Consider the following 19,401-nt stretch of genomic DNA (forward strand, 5'->3'; position numbering starts at 1 on the left):
TTACATATCAGCTTGGTCTTTTTGCTCCTGGCAGGCCATTTCTACATGATGGGAGCATGGCTGTCAGCAAACTCAACTTAGCCAACCCAGCAGAAGGAGAGATAAGTCTCTTCTTTGTGATTATAAGTCAGTTGCAGAGAAAGACTCTAATTGGTCTTACAATAATTACCTGGTCATCCCTTAGATTAATCATGATTGATTATAATTAGCCATGCCTCATTCCCAAGGCCACCCTCTAGCCATAAGGACAAAGTATGTTTCCAGAGAAAGAAATCTGGGAAAACCTTTTATGTAAACAAAATACAGTAACTGTTCTACCAAACCCATCTCTCTGTGAGCATCCTCAGGAAGTTAATATAATTCACTCCCTCTGTGCAGGGCACATCTCCCTCACTGTAGGGCATGAGATTGGAAATGTATACTGACCACCTCTGCAAGCATATTCTAGCATGATCCACTGAAGAATATTCAGCCAGTGACATGAGGTTTCACACAAACATTCTGATGCAGTTTAACTGACTGGGGCTTAGGGAAGAGAAATACATATAAGGCTCCATTGTGGGAAGGTTTACCCCTACTGTGGCATACCTTGCTGATATCAAACCTCAAAAAACACCTCTCTCCAGAGTGGAGGCCAGCTGGCCTCTGCTTTAAGGTTCCCCCTTGCCTATTCTCTTGAAACAAGCCTGTTGAAAAAAATGCTAAAAGCACTTGGGCAACTCAAGCATTGTATTTACCCACTTTGTGGGTTCTCGGGCCCTAACTTTGAACCCAATTTGAGTAACCAGGCCTCTGTCTTGTTCCTAAAACCCAGTTCCTTATTCACAGAACCTTGTCTCGTGCTCCAGACCCAAGCCTCAGTTCCTGCCTCCGACCTCTACCCCAAAAGGATGGAAGTTCAACCCTAAACTCATCCATCTTCTGAGTCCTGCTAGAGGTCCCTGCCCACTGCCAGAGAACCCTGTCCGTACCTTCTCTGGAGTCATCTATGTAGGTCTCCAAACATCACCTCCTCCTCTAGTTCCCCATCACTCTGGAATGGCCCTCTCTGGTGCTGACCATGAGCAAGGCCACCTCTCATTTACTGACATTTCATCCAGACGCTGCTTCTGGTGCCTGTCCCTACTCAGGGACCAGATCTAGCCTGGTCCCAGCCTGACTCACGTGGCTCGATGAAGCAGCAGGCACTGTGGCAGTCATGATCCTAAGAAATAGTCCCACAACCCAATCCCTTAAAGACTGAAAGGACAGAAACCCCCATGGTCAAGTGAGAGCCAGCCCAGCACTAGGGCTTCATTTGCACTCGCCCACAGAAGCGCTGTAAGGGGAAGTTATGCAGTAGAGTTCAGGCAGGAATATAATTGTAACAATCTTGTCACATCATCCAACGTGAGCAATGACCAATTGTACATCACTTGTGCATCAAAACATTTGTGACTTTATAAAATTGTTCCTGGAGCTAGGGCTATCCAAGGAAAACATACTACTAATTTGATCTATCTTCGAAGTTCTTCCAGATACAATAGAAGACTTGAGAATGACCCTCCCCCCCCCAACAGAATGAGGGTTCTAGGCTCAAACTCAGGCACCAATGTCCCAAGAGCTTAGAGTAGTGGGACAACAATAGCAACAATATCACCCAAAAACTTGTTAGAAATGCATATTCTCGGGCACCACCCAGACCTCCTGGATCAGATACTCTAGGAGTGGGGCCCTTCCATCTGTGTTTTCAGAAGCCCTCCGGGAGCACTGATGCCCATTAAGGTGACTGCACTGGGAGCCTTGAAAAATTCAGATGCTCACTCCCCACCCCAGAGATTCTGATTGGGTTTGGCCTACATGGGGCCTGGGCATCTCTATTTTCAAAATTCCCAAAGTGATTCTAACAGTCAGCAACTACGGAGAGGCACGGCCTTGGGCTGTGCAAGGTCCTGCAGTTTTGCTCTGAGACAGAGCTGTGTTTGCTTTCTCCTCCCCACCTGCCTTGCTTCCTGGAACACGGGCAGTTCCATCTGCACTTAATCTGTACCACTCAGCCCCTGCAGGAGAGACTGGTGGGGCTTGGCAAAGGCTCATTTTCAAAGGCTCCATAAATGTCAAGCTTCTTGTTATTCACAGTGTTTTTGTGTTAGTTATGGTTGTTAATATCATCATCAAATCAAATCAGGAGATTTTCAGGGCTTGCTGTGAAATTGTATCCGCCTTCTGCCATGCTAGCTAAAGGCCTAGTTAGGCGAAGTCACCATATGCTACCTGTAAGGACCACAGTTTGCAAGGAGAGGAAACGTCAGTGCTAAACAAGAAAAGGAGAGGCAGGAAGAATCAAAACGAGTAAGTCATTCAAACTTTGGTTAAATCCACCCGCCATGTTCCTGTTCTTCATGGAAGTCCACTTAAAACCACCTATTGGGGTTGGATCCAAATCTGTAGTGGGTGATCAATCAGGGCCGGGAGACCCACAGGGGCTGAGACTGTGTCTCATCCTTCCCTCTGCAACAGTGCTTTGTAGCCTTTATGGATGAGGATTTTATTAATGACAAAATACTTCTCAGAACCCCAACTAAAGGTCATTATGCTTTGAGCTTTGTTGGATCGAAAACAGCCACAAAGGGAACGACTCTGAATGTTTTACACTTATAAATGAACTTGTATGGCACTTCTCACACAAATTTGAAGATGTGGACCTGTGTACCAAACAGGTGTTTACTCAGCCTGGGGGCGATGCTTGAGGCATCAGTGGACCCCAGGGCCCCTGCAGTCACCATGCAGCCCCCAAAGAACCACTGGCTGACAGCAGTGGACCAGGGCAATGGGACCTCAGCAGCTGTTTCCTGCCTGTTCTTTTTCTCTGAAAGTGTCTCGATTATCCTGCATCCACTACCATCCCGAGCCCTAGGGCTGCTCAACCATCACCACTCACTCTTGAAAAAATAAATCCATTCTATTTGAACTAATTGCAATTCCTTGGGAGAAAGGAACAAACAAACGAAGGTTGGCTCTGTCTTTTTTTTGGAATGACTGGAGCCTTCACCTTACAGGCTGCACCATCACTCCCAATCTGTTACCAGCCCCCTAAGGAGCCCCGTCCAGTCTCCTGTCTTCCTGGAAGCAGAATGGGAATTCTGGAATGCAGATCTGACTGTGCTCTTTCCAGTTCCCCACCAGCCTTGGGAAGAATCTAAATTTCTGAACGTAGTATAAAAGGTGCCTCATGAGCTGGCCCCTTCTCATCTCACTGGTCTTCTGCTTAGCACGCCCTGTCTGTGGCACACGCTGGATCCTACCTAGCTAGCCACCCACAGTTCCTTGACTTTATCCCCATCAGCCTTTCTCCAGCCCTCTTTACCTGGCTCACTCTTACTCAGCTTCATGTCTCCTCCTAGCCATCCACACCCCCCAGGAAGGGGCCTTCGCTGACCACACTGATCTGGATTAGGTTTCCCTCCCAATACTCCCGCAGCACCTTATCAGTCCCCAACATTGACACTCAGTCATACCATATTAGATCTGCTCATTTTCAGTGGATTGTAGAATAGATCACAGTGCAAGAAGACAGGAGAAGTTGATGCAGGTGAATTGGGCTCACACTTGATGTGCAGACACTATAGTTTCCAGAGAACATTCTTCTTCTTCGCTGGTTCTTTCGGCTGGGTCCAGGATGGCTGCCCAGGCAAGAGGCCACACAAAGGCACTGTCCATCCATGTCCTCGGCTCACCCAACTCCCCACCTTATCATCATTCCGGCAGGACGCAACCAGCCTGGTGGGTCTTCAGTGACCAAGGGGCTGGAGCTGTCCCCACTGTTGGGAAGACATGAAAGGGATATTCAGTAACACTTATCCCTTAAGGGCTTGGGACCCAGAGACCCCCCCATGAATCCCTAGAACTCATCTGCTTCCACCAAGAGAGGGAAAAAAGATCTTTGAAGAACAGTCTATATCTTATATTTTCACAAAAGGGAAAAGGCAGAACAAATCCATGCAAGTCATGCAAGTGGTCCTTCCCAGGGTTCTTCTTGACATTAAAATGGAGGATTCCTGTGGACAATTCAAAATAACACATGATGCAGAGAATCATCTTTCCTTGGCAATCTAAATAAAGCCTTGGATAATCTAATAATTTCCTCATTACATTCAATTCATGGTGCTTCGGGAAGATTTACGTGCCATTTGCAGAACATAAGCCCCGAGCCACCTAATAAATGTTCCAAATAACAAAAATGTCTTTTTTAATTTTCAAAACAAAAATAAATTTATAGCACTTTTCCCATTGGAAAATAAAATGTGCTCATTAGACATATTCAAAAAATATAGATTATGCATAAAGAAGAAAGTAAATAAAACTCAAAATTTCAACACCCAAAAGTACCAGTTTATGGTACCAGTTTCAACACCCAAAAGTACCATTTTTAAAACTGCAAGCCAGGCTGAGCTTTGTTCACCTCCTCCAATTAGGCCTCTCTCAAGCCCTTCCACAAACAGTCCCTTCATCTAAGAGAATTTTCTTGTCCCTCTAAAACCCTTCCTTTGACCTCCTTCCACAGGCCTAACTTAGACATTTGTATTATTATTATTATTCATTATAATTAATTTTTTTAAAGATTTACTTATTTATTTTAGAGAGAAAGAGCACACAAGCAGGGAAAGGGGCAGAGGGAAAGGAAGAGAGGGATCCTTAAGCAAACCCCGCTGAGCACAAAGCCAGATGCGGGACTTGATCTCACAACGCTGAAATCATGACCTGAGCTGAAATCAAGAGTCAGACACCTAACCGACTGAGCCACCCAGGTGCCCCTCATCATAATTAATTGTTAATTAATGATGTTATTGATGATGTGATGTCATGCAATAAAATACAGTAAGTACACTGCAACATAATACAAGATAATCTAATCATTATGGGATGTAATTTTCCTCCAGGAAGGCCTCCCGGACTCCCCAGGGCTGGGGTAGCTGGCTCTCCCTTGCGCTGTCATAACACCAATCATAGTACTGTTTACCCTGTAATAATGAAATCACTACTGACTCTTCTTTTTCTCCCACAATTTTAAGTGCCCAGGGGAGGGGCCAGGTCTATCTAATTCACTGCTATAATAAGTTCCGAGTGCATACCCACTATCTCTCTAACCAAAGGAAAACTTTACCTGGTGTTCTATAAACTGCCTTGTTCCTCAACTATAGATAGTGGACACATTTCTGTGCTAATCAAGATAAAGCTATATTATTCTAAAAGACTGCTTTCCATTGCATGGAAATCATAACTTCTTTAACCAGGCTTATATTGACTTCTGCTATCACATTCTAGGAGACTAGATGATCATTTCTTTCAGAACTTTGGGCACAATAGGAATCACTGGACCATGAGTAAGAATCTAAGGAACTCTGATATGAAGAAATTTAATGCAAGAGTTTTCTTACACCTTCTATCTGCTCCAGAGGTCTCTTGTTGTTTACTTCCGGGGTCTTAGCTACGTTTTAATGGTTGATGTTGCCAGATCCATGACCTTCAGCTAAGTGTTGCAACATTGTTTTAAAATAGTATTTTTTGAGCATCTGTAAACTGCTATTGTGTGATGTCAGCCTAGCAGAAAGAAGCCATCCTGAGATAAATACTTTGTCTAAAAGAGACCAGAAATCCAGATAATCCACATGCTGACAAAGTAAAATTGACCTTTTTTTGTACATTACCAGAAATCCTCTAGGAATTGAGCACATTCCCACCCTAAATAGTCCACCTATTTCCTACTAAATTAGATTTACAGTGCTCATCTTGTAAACCCAGGACCATGCAAGGTACTATGAAGATGATAAATCATCCTTTTTGCTCTGGGAAAGTTTATAGTCTCTTTTGATGACAAGATGTTTATATCAAAAGTTCCGGACCCCCAAAATTCAATTCACAGCCCCATAGACATACAAACTCACTTGCATTCGTGAACGAACATGACCCACCTTCTCCTGGAAAAGAAGATGAGTCAGAATAATGGCTCTCTGAAAAATAATTCAAGGACTTAGGGGAAAATGACCAGTTGTGTTGAAAAAGGGGTTTTATGGGGCTACTGAACCAAGGCATGAGGAAGCCGAGCAAGGCTGAAGAGCATCATTTTTCCCTGTAAATGTAAGTATTGTCACTTTCTGCCACGTCAGGATGCAGACACAGCTGAGTAATGACTGGAGCTTCAAACAACATGGTAATGACACCAAATATTGACATTATTTCCTGCCGCTGAGGTACCCAGCACGTCTTTACAAATTTCTTTTAAAGCGATAAACAAAAACCTCACTAATGCATCAATGTAGGTGGCGACCGGTATTCCATCTGTGTAGTAGAGATGATGGGAGTCCAATAAGATCAGAAGCAAAAGCTGGACACGCAACCAACATGCCTGTTTGACCCAACACCCTTTTTCCTCCGAACTCAGTTGACATTTTCTGCCCCTACTTCTGGCTTAGCTGCCAGTTCTGACAAAGACAGTTTGTGCTCCTGAAATTCCCCATGTGTCCCCCAACACTTCCCAGACTCCCTTAGAGTTGGGTCAGGGCCAACTGAGTAGTTCCAGTCGATAGACAATGAGCAGAGGCAAAGTGTGTCCCTTCCGGGTTGAGGGAGTTAAAAGCCTCTGCGACCACTCTTTTCCATGTGGTAGCAACCTTGGTGAGATGGGGGCCGCACACGATGGAGGAACAAGGGAGCGTGGATCCAAGTCACCACATGGAGAACGCCACCTAACCAGTGCCAGACTTCATGACTGTGAAGTCAGCGTTTGTTGTGCTAAGCCACAGGGATGCTGGGGTTGACTTGTCGCCATTGCGCAGCCCACCCTATCCTGCCAGACACTATGCACCAGCCACTCGTACCTCCTTATTCCGTGCTGGCAAAGTCCCAACATGGTTCGTGGTTCACTCTCCGCCTGGCCACAGGCTCGGGGTACGTGGCTGCCTCCCCAGCCCCAGGAAGATGAGTCATCAATTGATCTCAGCAGATCACAATGGTTCTATTTGCCTTGCCAGAGACTGATTTAGGCTTGGGCATGTGACACTATTCTGGACCAGGAGTTATAAGGGAAATCTCTCCTGGGAAATTCTGAGAAAGGCTTTATTCACTCACAGATAGGTAGATAGATGTGTGTGTGTGTGTGTGTATAGAAGTCATCCCTTTTATGTCTTAAGATGGGCAGTGAGGGTGATGTAATGCCTGGTACCACTGCCACCATTTTGCAACCAGGAAGCCGAGGCAAAAGTCAACATGCTGAAGATGACAGAGAAGAAATGATAAAATAATATGGGTTCTTGAAACAATTGAGCCATATACTAACCAACTCCGCAACCACTCCTTTTTATTATTTGAGACGTGAGAACCATTCAAGTCGGCAAAGTCAGCTCTGGCTGCCCAGCAGAACAGGACAGGGAACACTTGAAACGTTGCAATGGCCCCCGTTCCACCTCCAGAGGTTCTGGCTTAATCAGACTGGGGTGGAGCCCAGACGTGGCTTTTTGTAAGCTCTCAGGTGATTCTAATATCCAGTCAGAGTGACAGACCACCATGGGAGCTTACCCTCGCTGAGGATCGGAACTACATCTTTCCGATCTTTGATGTCCCTGTAAGCAGCAAACAAACATAAGGCCTGGCGTGCAAACAGGCTCTTCCGTCACTGGAAAACAATAATCTATAAAGCAGATAACATGAGCTCATCTCTCCGGAGGTACATTTCCTCATGGAGGAAAAACTGAGGTGCATCTTGGAAGGAGATTAGTTGTGACCAGTAGCAGGGGCCTGGGAACAGGGGTCAGGTGCAGCTCTCCGCTCAGTGTCCGTGGCCTCTGGGGCTCACTGTGTCCTTCACTTCCTGCCACCTGCCTGGCTGCTTCGTGCCTTCAATGCCCACTGCTCACACTCCCCCCACCTGGGCAGTTATCCTGGTCGGGTCTGACCGGCTCTTTTCTATGTCTGTGTCTGCTGAAGCCCAAGGGAGTGAGATTCGCCAGTATTACCACCATCTGACATAGAATGAACACCAATCTGGGGTTCCTTTACTTTGAAATATCCAGTTCCATAAAATAAAGTATTGCTTTCCTTGCTACTGAATACTCAAAATCTGTACAGCAAGGGAAAGCAGAGTCTGGGCTGCAGAGAGCACACAGCCCCCTGCACGCCCACCCCGCTGCGTCCAGGAACTGGGCCAGCTTCCCTCCAAAGACAAGAGCTGCTTCCTTCCCTCCCACGACCTTCTTAGAACTAGGAGAGAAAGCCCCGCCTTCCACCCACCGACCCATGTTTCCTCTTCCCGATGGAGGAGCTCAGAGGCTGTCACTTCTCTCCAGCTGTCTAGAGGTTACCAGCATATCCCCAAACAAGCTGGGGCTGAGCCTCACTGTCAGTCCATCCGTAAGAATAGTGACTGATAACATCACCACTTACTGTGCACAAGGCACTGCTCAAGAACATCCTGAGCTCTGCTCTGAGGTAGTATGACTAGACCCATTTTACAGTTAAGGGAACCAGTACAGAAACCTTGAACAGCACGTCCATGAGCATGTCACTAATGTAGCTATTCTATTGCTGGGGTTTTTTTGCTATTTTTTTTTTTTTAAGATTTTATTTATTTGAGAGAGAGAGAATGAGAGACAGAGAGCATGAGAGGGGGGAGGGTCAGAGGGAGAAGCAGACTCCCCGCCGAGCAGGGAGCCCGACGCGGGACTCGATCCAGGGACTCCAGGATCATGACCTGAGCCGAAGGCAGTCGCTTAACCAACTGAGCCACCCAGGCGCCCCTGCTATTCTATTGCTGTTATCAAAATCCCCCAAACTCCCTCACAATTGAAGGTAGGCTCAGCTACGCATTTTTTTCTCCTCTTGGCTATGTTCCTTCTGCTTTGCCATCAAATGCCCGTTGATGTTTCTGGATGTTTCTAGGCATCTCTGTTGCTGGCGGGGGGCTGGCTGTTGGCTGAGGGGCCTCCATGAGCCGCCATGGCGTCTCCCACACTCCAGCAGGCTGGCTCTGGCCCGCTCGCAGGGCAGAAGCAGTGTTCCAAGCAAACGTGGAAGTGTGTAAGGACTCTTCAGGCTGAGCCTTGAAGTTGGCACAATATCACTTTCCCTGCATTCTGTTGACCGGAGCAGATCACAGCCTAGCCCAGATTCCTGGGGTGGGAAATAGACTCTACACCTTAATGGGAGGAGCAAAGACACAATACAGAGGTAGATTAATCTACCACAACTAAAAGTGCTGAGACTGGATCGGAGCCCAGGCCATGTGGACTTGAGCCCTGAACTCTAACCACCACATAATCAAGTAGCTGCTCACACTCCCAGATATCCAGATTCTGTGGTTCTGGTTTGAGCTCCAAGGATATTTTCCTTCCAAGTTAAACCTTCTAGTTATTATGCAAACATATGTTCAATGCCACATCAATAAGCAACAATTTACACCTTAGTCAACCATTCCAAAAGCCGAAGCTAACAGAAGGGGGGAATATGTACATCTTTTTAAAGCCTGTCTCAATTCTACCTAACTAATCATATCTTTGTGAAACCTCAAACACCAACAATATCACAAACCATGTCCCGGGATTATGTGCTGCAGTAAAATAAAGTGCTAAGAAATAAAGTGCCCATTTACATGGAACTGCAAGAGAGGTCTTTGAATGGTGAAGAATTTTTAGAATAGCTGCTTTCCCCTTGGAGAGCTGGGAGTTCACCCACGATGAAGGACCCAGTCTCTGGACTGACAGCTCAGGACTCAGACTGTAATTTCCAAGAGAGCTTTCACCCAAAACTCCATCATATGAAGACTGTTTGATGTCCTTGAACTCCCAGTACAAGCGCACTTCATTTTTCTTCAAATTACCTCCAAACAATTACATTTGTATTGCACTCATGTCCTGTAATCCAAAGCCCATTCTTCCAAATTATCTGCAATAAGAAACATGACTAACTCCTTCCCTGAGAGAATATGGTTTGGGTTGTTTTTTTTTTTTTTTTAGACGTGTGTGTTGACATCTTTTAAACAGATTCTTACAAATTGAACTTGTTACACATTCTGTAAGTGCTACTTGGAATGTGTGAAGAAATCCTTACTGCATAAACCCAGCCATTCACTGAGAACATGAACTCTCGCCCCCACCCTGCCTTCTCCCTTCTTGGACCATATGGAAATTCCTTGGCAAAGTGAGAACACCCAAGAACACCCCCACACCCACTATCACTGCCCTAAGTGGTCCAGCTCCAGCAGAAAGCTATTTGGCGAGCAGTTCCTAGGCTTCTCAAAGTTTTCAAAGTAGAGGGAGATTTTGCCTGTAGCAAAACACTTAGATCATCTTTCTCCCATCTTCCTTCTCTTTTCCCTAAATAAAAATATTAAGAAAATGCTGGAAGCTTTATTTCATTGAGAGAGAAAAAGGGGAGGAGAGAGGAAGATTGAAAATGAGAGCCCCTCTTGGCAGCCAAATGGGTTTCAGTAATAAAGGATTTGAGTTCTCTGGTGCTATGGATACTGTCCCTGATCTAAATATTCTCTTCGGTCTTTCCCTGTTTCAGGCAGGCCATGTGCCCACCACTCATTTCCTCCCACCGTGCCTTTTTACAGAATGCTGGCCCATCCCACTGCCTTCAGGGAGCCCCCACATCCATACACCCCAACCCTGACTCTTGAGCATAGAGCTTGACTCCCAGGTACTCACGTATGCTAGGTTAGCTGCAGCTCGTGTGGTTCGAGGGAGCATCTTCCAAATGCAGAGGGTCCTCAGCACCACTGAAGGAGCCCCTCACAAGTTCAGATTGCTGTCCTGACCCAGAATCTCCATGGGAGGGGGCTGGGCATGTCTACTTCTAGAAGGCTCTCCTATCATTTTGGTGATTAGCCAAGTTTGGAAATCAGTTAAGCAGAAAAACCTTTGAGGGACCAGACATTGTCAAAAAGACGGAAGCAGGGACTGTGTCTGGGGAGGCCTTCGAGGGGCACACTTCCTTCATACACACACTGCTGCCCCAGACTTCATCACGAGGACCCTGGGGGCCCACAAAAATAAGTCATTATCAATTGCCATCACCCTTATTGTTCTTTATCTTAAATCCAAAATTGTCAGGGGCACATAGAAAAAAGCCCTCCAGTAGGACTCAACATTTTCAAACTGTTCTTTTTTTTCTTTTCTCTTTCTTCTTTTTTTTTTTCAGTTATTAGTTCAGGATGAACTTGAGCAATGACCAAGTTTTTCCTTCTCCAGAAGTTCAAAGACCAACAGATAAGTGTGCTGGGGGTCTACCACCATAGGTAGTGATGGTAACTTCTTGCCCTGGTCTCTCTGCCTTGAACAGCGAAGTCTGATTTTGGACCCCAGGGGACAACTGTCAGTGTCTGTAGACATTCTTGTTTGGCACAACTCGGGGAGGGGGTTCTATGGCTATCGAGTGGGTAGAGGTCAACGATGTTGCTCAAAGTCCTTCATGCACTGGACAGCCCCCCAACAAATTATCCAACCCAAAATGTCGAGAGCTCCCAGACCGGGAAACCCTGGCTTAAAACACTGTTTAGAGCAGTATTTAATCAGCAGTTAATGGACTTCATTTAGTCCTACATGAATGAATCTACTTCTATCCTGATGGTGGAACAGTCAATGTGACAGATGAAGAACACTGCCAACCTTATATTCATTCACTCGGTGACGGTCTTAAACTCCAGCTCTTTGCAAGCATCATGCTGGGAAGAGGGGTCTAAAGCCAAGATGACATGGTCCTGCCCTCCATGGTGGAGCTTCCAGCATTGTTGGGGAGATGGGCAAGGGGCAAAGAATCACCTCAATCACAATTGTAAACAATATAAGAAAGTGAGGGAGTGAGCGAGGGTGGGGAAAAGGGGTCAGTAGGGACTTCACTGAGGAAATGTGGTTCAGCTAAGATCTGCAGGATGCATAGGAGTTCACTAGGGCAGGGGAGGTAAAAAGACCTTTCCAGCAAAGGAAAGAGCACATCCGAAGGCCCTGGAAGGGAGGAGTGGGGTGCATACCAGAGGCTGAGACATGTACAAAGAAGATGAGAGTGGCACCAGAAGAGGCTGAGGTAGGAATGCAGAGGCCAGATCCTGAGAAACTTCGGTTTAGGAGACATTGAAGGGGTTGGTCTTTCTCTTGATGGTGGTGGGAAACCATTCACGTCTTTTAAGCTAGAGCTTGGGGTTTATGAAGGATCCAATTATCTCCTAGCCCACTGGCCCTCAACTCTGTTTGCACATGAGAATTGCCTGGGCTTTTTAAAAATACACATCTTCAGGCCCACCTCAGAACAATGAATCAGAATTTCTAGGGATGTTTCCCAGGAACTAGCAATTATTTAAAAGCTTGAGAAACAGTGTCCTAAACCATCACAAACTCCAAATCCACACATACCTCTATAGTGTATAATTCAGTCCATAAATCTCTAATGTAGGATGACTAAAGATTAAGTTACCCAGAGGCAGCTGGAACCTTCCATGATGGAGGAGTGATCCCATGCCAAGGTTTGGGGTCAGTTGAGTGTATTTATTTGCAAAGGACTTCTCTCTAGAGCTTACCAGCTTATGCTAGATACAATTCTAATTCCTACTTCTGAAAAACTACAAATAACTACAGGGCCTCTAGAGTACAGTCAATCCCATGAGTTTGGAAATCTGCAAATGCCAAGGATCTGCCGTAATTAAAGGATGGAAATGCTAAGGCAGAAATCAGATTTACATGACACAGCAAAGCAACAGTAAAAGAGGGGAAAAGAAAAAGTGAACCAAACAGTGGTCTCTCTGGCCATGCGGAGAGATGCTAGCTCACCAAGTAATTTCAAGGGGAACAGGAATGGGATTCGTTTCTGAAGTTTGTAGTTTCAATGTTGCTGGAATTACAAATAATTCATGAAGTTAATGCAAAATTACTTAACGTAGGGCTCCCAAGCAAGGCACAGTCTTCTGCTGACTCACCCCATGATGGACCAAAATAGGTGCTTACACAGAAATGAACATGACAGAGATAATGGCACATCATATATTATCAACTGTTCTAAGCACCACCCTCATGAAAACCCACAAATTTTAAAACTAAAAAAGACTGGGAAGTGGGAAGAATCTCAACACAACTTCTTGTGCCAAATAAGACAGATAATTCAATAAAACAAAAACTAGTTCCATGCCATCAGCTTTGTGCCACAGATCATTCATTTACATCGGTTCACCCCACGCGGAGCACTATTTACTAGAGACACCTGGGAAACAGAGCGTGTCTCAGTAGAATTCGTGACCGGCTCCTTGTCAAAGCCACCAACAGAATGAGTGAGAAGTGACCAATAATCCCTTTGGTATTGCTTATCAAAGAAGGTGGGGGAAGGGCCAAAGTCAGGCCCAAGTCTCTCCAACTTTGTACATCGAAGATTAAAAGAGACTGTGAGTCTTTCCAGAAGCTTCTATTTGAGGATGATCTCAAAGTACTACACTGAGCTAACATTTTATGATTCTGCAACACCAGATATCTAAGAGTAATGGAAACAAATAGAGCAACAAATAGTAACCAGGCAATGGAGACACTAAGAAATTTGAAATATTTTCACCAAAAGAAGGACTGATTCTTATTCTTTAATTCCAACTGTTTGTGAAATCAAAACAGTAGGAAGTCTTTAGTAATCCAATGATCTATATACTCTCTCAAAGGCCAAACACCTCTAGTGAAATAAATTGCACTGCTCATCTTTTCCATTCAGATGACACACACTTGAGAATTAAAAAGGGTCAAATCACTGTTAGGATCACAGATTATAATATCACAAACTGAATAATAAAATTTTCTCCAGGCAAGAAAAAGCATAATAAACATTTCATAAGAATTGCTTCTTTATAATTTTTTAACCAGTCAATAGTGAGTGGTACACAAGGCATTTAGGATTTATGTGGCAAGTTGTGACTTAAAGTACTAATCAGGAAAACTCCATTTAATTATGGATTTCTGCAAGATGTGCATTTGCACTGTTTGATTTACCTTTAAAACGCATTCCTCTAAACTCAAAGATAGATGCAGATGGCATTTACAGAAGATACACACCATTATTTCCAGACAATGAAGTCTTTTGTCTTTTTCTGATTAAATTTACAACTCCATCAGAAAAGGAATAGAAGGTAGGGTCATTTTGTTTACATTTTAGTTACAACTAAATGAAGCAAAAAACTGGTAATGTTCCTAGAAGGGGCCCATTTCCAACCGAATAGGACAATGTCCCTTATATTCAGGGAAGCTCTTGCTACGGACAAGAACAATTACCCCAACAAACAACAAATCAAACAATAACCTTTGAATAAAACAAGCCTAAATACTCTGTATGTTTCCTGAACAGACAACTTAATCACGGACTTAAGAGCATTGGGGAGGGGAAAGAGAGGATAAATTCGGTAAAATACATAGAGTCGTGGTGAATAGGAATGTGATTGCTTTGCCCTGTGCAGAGGGAGAGAAGGGGACTGAACGATGCCGTTTACCAGCCCGGAGAGTATAGAAGAAGAGAGGCAATAAGTTCATTTTCAGATATTTTAAATACCAGGTTTCTACGGGGCTTCTAAGTAAAGCCATATCCAATAGGCTGATGGATGTAAGGTCAGAACTCCTTACAACAAGCATACCTCTAAGCAAGGGGGAAGGACGCGGTGCGTTCTCTGATGGGCTGGTGGGGACGGTGCTCTGCGCCTGAACAACGGAGAGAAGAAGAGGCGCACGCTCCACTTTCACCACATGGGGGCAGCACAGAGTCTCCCCCTCGCTGGTACCGTTGCTCTCTGGCTTCCCGGTGGTGTGTTCGGTTCCTGATGGCCCAGGATACATCACCCTGCAAGATGCTTCCCAAGGAGGCGCTATCCGTGTGCCCTTCCCTCCTTCAACAAGGAGGGGGGCTGACATAAACAGTTTCCCTTGGAGCAAATTAGTCCTGACCATCTGAGCCCTGATGACAACCGGAGTGAATTCATTTCTCCTCTGCCTAAACACTCCGCTTAGAGAGACCGAAAGCGAAGCACAGGTTACAGGGGTGTCACGTGGACATTCGGCCATCAGTAATTCTACATGCCCCTGCACGTTTTCCCCTCAAGGTACTTCACGGTTTATAATTGCCTCTGTCTGTGATGATTTGATTAACGTCTCCCTTACTATTTCTGCAAGGGCCTGTGTCTGCATTGCCCACGGTATTCAGTTAACATTTAACAATCAAGAAAATAACATGAAATGCCTACTATGTGTCAGACGCAGTGCTGGGTCCTAAGGATATCCAGTTGGCCGGGACCCAGTTTCTAATATCGAGTGGCTTGTAGTGGTTCTAGTACCGTCCTCCGGTTAACTAAGGACATGGATTCTGACTCTGTTGAAAAGAAACTCCCTCTGGTCTCCCTGTACCAGCCTCGAGGTCTGGCCCTAACTCTACATCCAAAGGTCGCCCAGCATGGGGAGAACGGAGCTCCCATAATTCATCACACTGGGAGAGACCTGAGATTAATAAAACACTTTGGATTGCTCTTATAAATAGCACATTTTCCATTCGTAAGTGAGCAAGAAATTGTACTTGCTTTAAGAGTCTCGTTTGTTCTCTTTCCCTTGGAGCTGACTGTTTTTTTAAATCAAAAATCACCAGTTAGGATGTGGCTTCCCCATTACTCCATAATCAGAGGCACTGCTGATGTGTATCAGCAAACACAGTCTCGTGCAATGACCCCATCAAAGTTAAGATTCACATATTTGGCCTGGAAATTGAGAATTTTCCATCTTTCTGCTCACTAACAAGAATTGTCATGAATTAGTACAAGGAATTCGAGTCCTAACGCATGATCAGAAGTGATTATTGGGGGGGGGGCTGGGGGTGGAGAACATTCTACCATTATTATTTATGAAGTAACTTTACCACTGAATATTTTCTTTGGCTACTTTCTACTCCTATCAGATAATCTCTCTCTCTCTCTCTCTCTCTCTCCATATATATATATATATATATATATATGTATATATATATATGAGGTATAATTCACATATGAAACAATTCACCCATTTAAAATGTGCAATTCAATGGGTTTTGGTATATTCACTGAGTCATGCAATCACCACCACCATCCAATATCAGAACATTTCATCACCCCACAAAGAAACCCCACGGAAAGGAAATTATACTGTATTTAGTCTTTTGTGACAAGCTGCTCTCACTTAGCATAATGTTTTTAAGGTTCTTTTATATTTTATGTATCCATTTCTAGTTGATAGACATTTGGGTTGTTTCCATTTTTGTCCATTATGAATAAAGTTGCTATGAACATTCACATACAAATATGTGTGCCTTTATTTCTCTTAAATAGATATACCTTGGAGTAGAATTGCTGAGCCACATGGTAACTCTATATTTCAGAGAAATGGAAAGGGCCACCGGAAGACTTTTAGACTTTGTGTGTGATGGAAATGATTAGTGAGGGTGGACCTCTGACAATGATGATGAAGAACAAGACTATTTTCCAAATCATCATACCGTCTGAAATTCCCACTAGAGGTGTTTGAGGGTTCCACTTTCTCTATGCCTCACCCACACTTGTGATTGTCCATCTTTTTCATTATAGCCATCTCAGTGACTACTAAGTGGCATCTGGGTCCTGATTTATATTTCCCTCATGGCTAACGATGTCCATGGCTTTTTGAAGCTTCAAGTTCTCGAATGTGATTCAGACTTTTTTCTTCCTTCCTACATCAAAATGAAAACTGTCTTTCGAGAACATAAACAACACTGCAAAGCCAAGGAACCTCTAAGGTCCCTATACTATCAATAGAACCTGAAAGTACCATCAGTGATTCCAGGGGACACGTTGGAAAATGTGGTCAAGGTGAATTGTGGATGGAAAATTATGTTCTTGGGCTTCCAGAGGGAAGAGAATCAAGAGTCCCGTTCAAGTTCCAGCCAGCAGGGGGACTGCCACTGAGGCCTGGCTAAGCGGGCACCACCAGCCCTCCCCCCGCCCCCGCCCCGGCTCTGGTCGTGCCCTGGTATGGATGCTCTCATGAGGAAAATGCCATACCCTGATAAAATAAATGAGAATTTGAGGCAGAGCAGCATGTTTTCTTGCTGACTTGCCTCGCGGTAAGATCTGGTTGGAGTTTGAGAGGGGCTTACACAGAGCCTCTTGAAGACCTTGCTTTGATCCTAAGGGGGCTTTCGAGCAATGATTGGATCATAAGAAGAGGGTCCAAGGTTGTAAAGCCCAAAGCACGAAGGCTGTCCTGAGCCTTTCAGTCAGAAACTTCTTGGACTGTAAACCAGTTGTCACCACAGCTGTGGTCTCAGGCACTCTTAAATATACTAAATGTTAGTGAGCTCCCCCCGCACCTTCCATCACTGGCGGCCTCACTCCAGGGAAGAAGGTGCGGCAAAGGGGAAGGCAGAAGGCCAAGCAAGGCTCCTCATCCTGAGGTTTGCGGGAGGCATCTTGTAGCACAGGAACTCGAGGATCCACTGGGTCGGGTGACGGAAGGCTTAGAAGACGTGCAAAGAGCTGGTCAACACAATCACCATCCTATTCACGTGGACCCCTTTTAGCACGGGGGCTACTATCTGGACACACCTGTTTGTGCCTTGACCACACTCTCCTTATGTACGGATAAGGCAAATCAAATCACTTTCAGGTTCCACTAAACATGCCAACTGTCTCCCCCACTGACTTGCCCTTAATGAGGGATGCCTCTTTCCTCTCTCCTGTAACAATTTGTAACCCGTCCCACGATAGCACAGGACCCACTCGACTCACCATCCTGCTCCTTTAACACAGTCTACTCAATATCTTCACCACCAGACAATAGCTTGACCCACTGATCAGAGTTTGGCGGCATCTCATAAGGCATTCCCAGCTCACGGGGCTCTCTGCAGGTACGCTCGCCTCCGGATCTACTTCTCCTTGCTTTTCTCTATTTCCAATCCACATCTAAATTAAAGGGTTTTTAACTACGCTAGCAATGTGCTCGTTAGCAGAAGCAAAACCAATCTAAATGATGCCTTTGCTTTGCCCCTACTTGCTAATCTTTAGGGAGTAAAGCCAGGCATAGTGGAAATCCTCCCAGCACCTTCCAACCCAAAGCTCCTAATATCCCATGGGGCTTGCTGATGGCGTTTGTAAAAATTCACAAAGAACTCTGCCTGAAACCTCCCGGGGTGGGGTGGTGGGGGGTCTGTGAGCCCCACTCTGCATCCTCTGGCCCTCAGCTTCACCCCCACCTCACCCACCGCTCCTCTGCACTCCTGGGCACTCCAAAACTTTTCAAACAGGCAGGAACATGGACAAAGGAAGCTCCTGGCCACACACCCCGGGTGGAACTTCATGCCTTTGCTGCTCCCCAGGGAGCAAAACACCACCAGGCTGAGGTATCCTGGTCGTCCAGCTGGGAGGCTTAGCTCAAAAAGTATCTCTTAACACTTATTAAAATTCGCTCAAAAAGCATCCCCTAATGCTTAATGCTTATTATAATTTGTTTTCACCTAAAATTGTATTGCCCTGGCATTTGGGCAGGACTGGTATTTTTCAGAAAATGGGGAGATACATGCATACATATGGAGCACGGCGGTTTACAATGCCATCTCAAGAGTCAGACTGCCCATGTTCAAATCCCAGGTCAACCATTTGGACACATGATTTAACGCACACTTTTCTCGTTTGTTTAATAGGGATAATAACAGAAGCCATGTCGTAAGGTTGCCGGGAAGGTCAAAAATGATCATCTATGCAAAGCACTCAGCACAGGGCTCCACGTAAAGCCAGCGTTCTATAAACATTCGATATTGGGTTGCTGACTTTCCAACATGACAGAGCAGCCTGGATCCTCCTGCTCATGATGCCCAGGTGGCCTCTCAGGAGCTGCGGGGAAGTCGGCGGACCTCTCTGCCCCACGAGGGTGTGAGTTGGGTGCTGCTATGGCAGGCCCGCCACCCACCCTCAAGGAGGGCCCCAGAGGAGACATGCCTCTCTCTCAGGCTATTGCCAGGATCAAAAGACACCCCACCACGTGGGGGGCAGGCTTCATGTAGAGGCATCCTTGCCTCAGTGGTGATGTGACCCCTGTCTCCTAACAACTGTTTGTGTTTATCAGAGTATGTGACCACAGGTGCCTACCGGAAGCAGTGTTTTCAGCAGCCATTGTCAGCCAAGGGCCATTTTCCTCCAGGAGACCTGGATCGTGTCTGGAGACGCTTTTGATTGTGCGAAGTGGGAGTTGGGGGTAGAGGCCTGGAATGCTACTTACCATCCCACAGTGCACAGAACAGCCCCCTACAAAGACTCACCCACACATGAATGCACACATACACAAACATACATACACACACATGCACACAAGAATACTCACATATACCCAATAGACACACACAGAGACATGCACACAGAGAAAC

Source organism: Mirounga leonina, unplaced genomic scaffold (genome assembly GCF_011800145.1).
Source record: "Mirounga leonina isolate KUSES-001 unplaced genomic scaffold, KU_Mleo_1.0 Mir_114, whole genome shotgun sequence".
Lineage (NCBI taxonomy): Eukaryota > Metazoa > Chordata > Mammalia > Carnivora > Phocidae > Mirounga > Mirounga leonina.